The sequence below is a fragment of the Meleagris gallopavo genome, chromosome 1 (genome assembly GCF_000146605.3).
Source record: "Meleagris gallopavo isolate NT-WF06-2002-E0010 breed Aviagen turkey brand Nicholas breeding stock chromosome 1, Turkey_5.1, whole genome shotgun sequence".
Lineage (NCBI taxonomy): Eukaryota > Metazoa > Chordata > Aves > Galliformes > Phasianidae > Meleagris > Meleagris gallopavo.
In genome coordinates this window covers 159,800,323-159,808,812 of record NC_015011.2, presented here as the reverse complement: position 1 = coordinate 159,808,812, position 8,490 = coordinate 159,800,323, and positions in this window count along the sequence as shown.

Genomic DNA, 8,490 nt, shown 5'->3' with positions numbered 1-8,490 from the left:
AAAAAATATACACTGGAATTAACTCAGGGAGTTGGGTGCAGTAGCACTTCTTGGAACACCTGAGCTGAAGGATCTAGTGGACCTTGTTTTGGGACTGTAGAAGCTTGAGACTGACTCATTTATCTTAATTAATGTTATATTGCATTCATTTTACATGAGTGTATTTCTTTGGCAATAGCTTCTTGGGCAAAGATTCTTTTTTAATATATATTTATATATATGCGTATATATGCATATAGAACAAACACAGCAGGGAACCATTGCTGCTATTGAGTGGCTTAGACAGTTTTTTTATTGAATTATTATTTTTTTATCATTTTATTTAGCACTTTTCTCTCCCATCATGTCTGTGACCCTGGCTATGGCAATTTAAAACTTAATAATAAAATATAAGGTTAGATTATATATACTGTATCTGCTAAATACACCTCTCTTGATATATTTAATCTATATTTCAGGTTGGTTAGTTGAGAAAGGTTATTATAAAGAGTGGTAATGCATTGGAACAGGCTTCCCAGGGAGGTGGTGGACCCACCATCCCTGGAAGTGTTCAAAAACTGTGGAGATGTGTTACTGAGGGACATGGTTAGTGGGTACTGTGGAGATGGGCTCATGGCTGGACTGGATGATCTTAGAGATCTTTTCCAAGCTTACTGATTCTGTGATTCTATGATTCTATATACACGAGCATGCATGTTTAGAAGATACAATACATATAATCTGAAAATTCTTCCACAACTTCTATTTCTTGAGCAAGTCAAGATTTGCTGAGGAAGGTAGTCTAGGTATCCTAGACATAGTTTATATACCGAGTGAGATAGTTGTAAAAATAAATTACATATGGATTTTTACACCAAAAACTTATCTACCATCTTCAACAGCAACAACTGAGCTACTGAAGGATATTATTTTTCCTTTCAAATATTGCCATCACTGTGTCTGCAGACCATTATGTTTTTTACAACAGTAGCATGATTGCTTCCTCTGTTGGAGAATAAGCACGGTGCTCAGAGAGACTGAAGGGCCCTCAGGTTTGATGCAGAGTAGGAGGGACGTAGGGAGAAGCAGGTGTGATGCCCAAGACCTTACATGACTGCTTCACAGGACTGCAGGGGTTTCAAAGCTGGCAGTGTCCCTCGCAGAGCCTGGTGGCTGGTTCTGCTTTGGAGGTGGCCTCTCTAATACTGACAGCAAATCTGCCTTTTCAGGTAAGCTGCAATTTTCTTTGCAATGTTTGGTTAAAAAAAAGAGAGTTTTTAAAAAATAAGCCATTCCAGCACTGCCAGGTTCTCCTGACTTACAATCCGTCCTCATGCACTACTTGGGAGTTGCATGCAAGGATGAAGGCATTTGCATCACTAAAACTGGGTTTGTCAAGTCAGAGAGCCTCTGGAGCTGCACAGCATCTGCAAGCACAGCATTGTATTTGTCATCAGCTGCAGTGGTATGGCTCAGACCATAAAGAGCCACAGAATCATTAAGGTAAGTCCACTAAGGTCATCGACTCCAACTGTCAATCCATCCCCACCATGCCCACTAACCCATGTCCCTCAGTGCCACATCCATGTGGCACTTGAACACCTCCAGGGATGGTGATTTTACCACATTCATGGACAGCCTGTTCCAGTGCACAACCACCCTTTCTGAGAAGTGTTTCTTAACATTCAGGAAGATGGTGGCTGCTGTGTGTGCACAAAGACTACAGGATTATTTAAGCACTTCATGAAACAAAAAAGCTCTATGGGACTTTCTGATCACCATTCCAGAGCCTCTGGTGCATTGGTTTGAGCCTTGACACCTGAGAAAGCTGGGATGGGAGTCCTAAATGGTGCTCCTGCCCCATAACTGTGTGTGTGAGTGCTAGGAGGGTGTAGGTGAAGGCAGTGTGAAATGGTGATCTGCTATAAATCGCAACAGCTATAAACAGCGGCTTAATTAATAAGAAGTATTTAGCAAATATTGTCTGTGATTTGTGTTTCTTCCAGATTCAGTTGTCCTTGAGAAAGAAGAAAATTTGCACCAGTGGCGTTGGGCAGAGTGAAGATCAAAAGCTGTCTGCTGGGCCAGTCATCTCCTCAAGAATATAGGCCATCAATTTTAAACTAATTCAAAGATGGCATTTTAAAAGTTAGCCCAAAGATTTTTAATTCCTCCAGCTCATTATCTGTCTTACGGGTGATCCAAATTTTCTTTCTCCTAGTTCTGTTTTGTAGCAGCATCCATCACGAAGACCTGTCAAGGCAACAGCCTGGAGGCACTTCACAGCAACCCTCAGGTACAGTATAATCTCCCACTCTTAAATTCCCCAGAGTTTCCTTAAAAGCTCTGAAATTGGTCTGGGCATCAGGTAAGATATTGCAAGCCTTACATGGCTTATTACAGAGCTAGTGTAGAACACGGCAGATAGAATCTCTCCTCCCTCCTCCTCCTGACTTCCAGGTGTCCTTCTTAATTAATGGCTTGTTTCTACTGTGAGATTTATGCAGTGCTGAATAACTTTCCCCTCAGATGATGATATCATAGAATCATTAAGGTTGGAAAAGACCACTAAGATCATTTAGTCCAACTGTCAGCCCATCCCCACCATGCCCATTAACCATGCCCCTCAGTACCACATCTACACATTTCTTGTACATCTCCAGGACTCCACACCTCCCTGGGCAGCCTGTTCCAATATCTCACCAATCTTCCTCCCCTTAATTACAGCATCTCTGTAGAATTAAATAAGGGTATTTGCTTGCAGAGCCATCCACAGCTATGAATGCCATACCTGGACCGTGCAAGAAGACCACATTTGGTATCTAAGAATACTGTTACCTCACTTTCTACCACTATATCACTGCAGATGAGAACTTACCAGAACAACAACCATCACTGTATCTTGGTTAGAAATGATATAAAAGGCTGAAGGAGAGCATCTTCATTTTACTTTCCAGAATTTTCAAGAACTCCAGTCTTTGAACAGAAATTAACATAGGCTTTTGCTATCTCACCCCTGTGTCAGAACATAAAAACTTAGGATTTTTTGCAGTTGTATTACCTGGCATGGCAACATAGTGCTTTTCCTCTTCGGGACGGTGGACAGGCAGCCGGGGCATGAACTTTGTGCAAAACATCAAAGCTGATCACTCTCAAGTAAGAACTCCAATCAGCTTGTCAGAACTCTTCATTAAAAATAGTGATTAGGAAGCCTCAATATGAGAGTTTATGACAGGAGGAACATATTTGCACTCTACAACTTCCTGAAGGGAGGTTGTGGTGAAGAGGGGTTTGGCCTCTTCTCCCAGGCACCGAACAGGACCCGGGAAAATGGCCACAAGTTGTACCAGAGGAGGTTTAGGTTAGACATAAGGAAGAACTTCTCTCAAAGAGTGGTCAGGCACTGGAATGGCTGCCCAGGGAGGTGGTGGAGTCGCCGTCCCTTGCAGTGTTCAAGAAACGTCTGGATGAGGAGCTGCGAGATGTGGTTTAGTGCTTGTGGTAGCAGTGGTGATGGGAAGATGGTTGGACTAGATGATCTTGCAGGTCATTTCCAACCTTGTGACTCTATGATTCTATGATACTGTCAGCCAATTTTTCAGTAAGGCCAAGGAACCAGTTTGGGACTGCATGTTCTGTTCAAAAATTGCCTTCAATCCCAAAACCTCAGGATATTTGCACTCCCATCCTTTCAAACTGGCATCTCCTCCTGCATAGGACATCACATCTTTTCAGCTGTCGTTATATTCCACCCCACCTCTGAATACTGGTGGACTGCACATCCTCACAATTCAGAAACAAAACCAGTTCACAGCAGGAACTGTAAGGAAGGCACTGAATGAACATGCAGTGCCTTAAATGAAATTCTAATGATACCAGACACAGTAGGTGCGTACAGTCAAGGATCTTTAAGAGACTCTTCTTCTCCTTCTCTGTAAGAGAAGGCTCTGAAAGAGCCACAAATGTCTGCAGTATTCAAAATGAGCATACACCAGGAATTCACATCATTACGTTACAATGCTTTATGCTTTCTCATCTGTTACTTTCCATGTAACTTCCATCATTCTCTTTGTTTTCTGATTTCTGCTGAGGAAGTGTTTCCATTGAACCTTTTTTGTGAGCCTGGAAACATCTCCTAAATGGCAATTTGCATATCAAATCTATCATAGTATATAGAAAATTAGACTTTTAAAACTATTATTTACCAATTGTAACAGATGTCATGCTTATCAATGTTATATTTCACGTGCCATTTCATTGCCTTGTCAATTCAATCTCATTATATACTCCTGCAGCTCTTTGCAGCTTTTGTTTTTACTAGCGTGAGTGGCTTGGTTGTGTCAGTAAGTTCTGTCCCCAAATTCTCAAGTCTATTCCCAAAACATTTATCAGTGTATTGAGCAGCACAGAAATAGTTTTCAATATACTTCCTTCTTAATCTTTTAATTCTGTTATTAATATCTGTTATTATTGCTTCTTTCCTATTTCACACAATTTCTTTATGGACACAGCATGAAATGCAGCTGAAAGCCTTTTGAAAATTCATGCAGATTGTATGAGGAAGATCATCCTGACACGGACACTCAGAGACTCTTCCAAAGACGTGTAACAGATCTGCAGAGTATGTCATTTCCTTTCAAAAAGTTGAGTGACTTACTGTCCTTCTATATCCAATACATATTTTATTATGCATTTTGTCAGTTGGCAGGTTCTGTTGGTTCTCTCAAGAATCCTCACACAAGTGTGTTGGGGTTTGGTTTTCCTCATTCCTTAAACTGTATTTGCCATGTTTTCTTTCCAATAGTAGTAAGGCAATCCTAAGCAAAATTATTTTGTAAATCCACTGAAAATGCTGAATGGCCTTAATGAAATGAACACCTGCTAGCAATTTATCAGTTTGTTTTAAAAAGCCATTTATTAATACTTCAGTTTCAGCCAGATCTTCTGATAAGGACTGTGTCAAACAATGCTACTGAGTGCAAATTTTTCCAATGTCTTTAACAGCAATATCAGATAAAAATGTAGTATATATTCTGGTTTATTCTTAATGCAGGGTTCCCTACACTTTGTCTACCTAGTCATCCTAACCACCTGACAACTAACAGTAGTGTGCTGAGAGCTAAGAACAGAAATTCAGGCCATATCAAATCATGGCCTGTACAGCACACGGAACTAAGTTATATTCAGTGCTGGCAGTTCATAGAATCACAGAATCATAGAGTGGCCTGGGTTGAAAAGATGATCATCGAGTTTCAACCCCCTGCTATGTGCAGGGTTGCCAACCACCAGACCAGGCTGCCCAGAGCCACATCCAGCCTGGCCTTGAACGCCTCCAGGGATGGGGCATTGTATCACTCTGATTATAGGAGGGAGATGTTCTTTTAATATTATATACCCGGCGTGAGATTAAGAAACAATGGTTCAAATGTTGGTTCGATCAGTTTATTATAAATCTTAATTAGGGAAATGGGGAAAGGGAGGATGGACATTATTATGAATTAGGGTAACGGGGAAGGGAAGGAGAGCGATAGAAAAGACAGGAAAGAAGCAGCAAGGAGTCTTTGTAGTAAGCAAGAAGGAGATAGTCACCACCATTGATCCAGCGTGGTTCATAGTTCAGTCATTGATCTTCAGTAGTGGTGGATCATCGGGCATTGTTGTTCTGTTGCCGATGAGGATGGCAACAACGACAACGATGGTGACCATGGCGATGATGGCCCCTTTTCAATGCTTTCAAAGTGGTCAAGTCAGCTGTCTTTGGAGTGACAGCTCAAATCCAAAGCGGTGCAGTCAGCTCTCCTTGGAGTGGCAGCTTCTGGCTCTGGGATCTCAGCAGAAACTCCTTTGTTCCCACCTTCCAGGCCTTGTCAGCAGATAAGAGGAAGCAGGGATGCCCATCTGCATCCTGTTTTTCACAGGACATGATGGTATCATTCCCCAACTTTCCCATACCAAGCTGGAGCTATTTCATCACAGGCCAGAGCTTCTGCCAGTGAACTGAGCACTCTCTTCCAGAGGAAAGCAGCTCTGGAGGAAGGGGCTTTCAAATGTCCACAAAGTGATGTTGATTGTCACATGGTAGCACCATCACTTGCCTCCTCAACAAATCAATCAGAGTCCTATCACAAGAAATACCTTTGAGCCAAAAAACAAAGAAGGATTCTCACAGGCATCCACAATCTCCTTAGGCAACCTGTTCCAGTGCATCACCACCTTCTGTGTGGAAAACTTCCTCCTAAAGTTCTAATATCCAGACCTCCTATCAAATAAAAAGCCTTCAGATTTATTAGTTTTCAATGAAAAATACAATGAATTTCTTATTTTATACTTTTTTTTCTTTTTTCTTTTTTTTTTTTTAAAGCCTTACTAGTTTTCTCACTACGTGGCAAATATTCTGATAGGTACAGTTTACAGAAGGAGTAGAGCAAAAGATGACTCAGTCATCATACGTAAATGATTCCGTGGAGGATAAGTAAAATACTTTATTACATGGACACTTTCCTGCGCAACTTACTCTAGCTGCATTAGCATCGTGCATTAGCAGGGGGTTGGACTGAGTGACCTCCAGAGGTCCCTTCTAAACCCTGTGATTCTGTGATCTCTCTAAGGTAGTTGAAAGTTGAAAACATGAGGTTGAAGCCAAGCAAATCTAGACTGTGAAGCCTTCCTAACTTTTAATAATGTTTATTGACCACAGCGAAGAATTAAAACACAGAGACTTCAGTTACTAAAGTTAGATTTCTTAGTTCTTGTTTGTAAGATATCACATCATAAATCAGAATTAAGTAGGCTTATTTCTGATGTAACTGGCAAAGTTACTATATCTGTTTTGCACATCCAGTTACATGATCATCATAAGTTTCCTCAGCCTCTGAACACGCTCTTATGACAAAGTGCAACAATTAATCTCTCATATGTATCAGTGTTACATTGGCTCTAATGCAGTAATAAATCATCCTGCGTGCATAAATTACTATGCTCCTACCTTCAAATTTCATATAAACAACAGGACTTTGATGCTCTATAAACCCTGAAAAGTTCATAATATTTGGAAACATTTATCTCATAGGAAGTCTGTGCTGTAACTTTTTGATGATAACCACTGGCAAACAGAGTTTTTGCAGATGCAAATACAAAAATGTAGAATAAAACAGTAATACAGAATCATAGCAGGGTTTTAGACAAAGCTGAGAAAGGAGGGGCAGAATGAAATTGGTGAATCAGCTCTAGAAAGCTTAGCTCTAATCTCACTTGGGATCATCTCTGCAGGGAAATATATTGGCATTGCTCTCTCAGTATAATTATGCTGCTATAGTTATACTATTATAAATTATTACGTTTCTGAAACAGTGCATCAGGAGTAATTCCATCGAACCTAACAGCATAAGGAATAATCAATTCACCATACAGCATAGTCTCTGGACACTCTTTTTAAGAAAAATAATGGAAATAAATATGAGATGGACATAAATCCCGTATTAATAAGCCAGAATGACTAATACAATTATCTGCTTATGTTTAAAGCAGTCTGTTTTGAAAAGGGAAAGGAAATCTGCCATAATTCATTATGTTTGTTGACTTACTCCAAACGTTTAGAATTTATCAGCTGTTTACATTAGCTAGGACAGGGTTAAGCTGAGCATGCCAAACATCAGCAGAGGTCTGGTGCCCTCTTACGTTTTATTTAAGCAACTTCTGTGATAGCAAACCCTCACATCTTGTTCAGAGATCACTTGCGAGGGCTTCTCACGTTACAAATCATGGAGAAAGGATGTGTCGATTTAGATAACTGCTTAGTGCTTCAGAAAGGTTAATAACCACTTTCAGGCAGTGAACTTAGAGTAATAAGGAGACCCACATACATCCCTATGAACCTTCCCTTCCAGCTCTTATTGAGATAGTCTAGCCTCACTGAACTGATCATGTGTGGCAAAAACTTGATCCAGGCTTCTTCTGTTTTGACCAGACAGATAAGTCTAAATCAATTGCTGACTGGAACAGAAAAAAAGAAGCCTGGTTGGCATCAATGAGAAAAATTATGATTAACAATATTAACAGATGTTTGTCTCTTCTGAGATTCTAAGATCAGTCTACCTAATCTTACCTTCTGAGAATGTCATCCAGGTAACAAATTTGGTACTTACCCTAACAGTAGAGAAGTTTAAAAACAAACAGATAAACAAAAAGTTCCCACCATCAAAAGAAAGTTTATTCCCCATTTCCTTTATTTTGATACAACAGAGGTATTTTCCTCACACTTAAAAATTGCCATCTTTCAACTAAAACTAGACTTTCCTGGGTTCTAGCAGTTATTTTATATTTTCTTCTTTGCCTAGATAACGCTGTAGTATGTTATTTTTCTTCTTGTGCAAGTATTTCTATACTTCTTGTTCTTCTAAAGCTAAATGGATTGCTCCATAGGTCTTCTCAGGAAATAAAACCTGATTTTATCTTATCACAGAATCACAGAATGGCCTGGGTTGAAAAGGACCACAATGACCATCTAGTTTC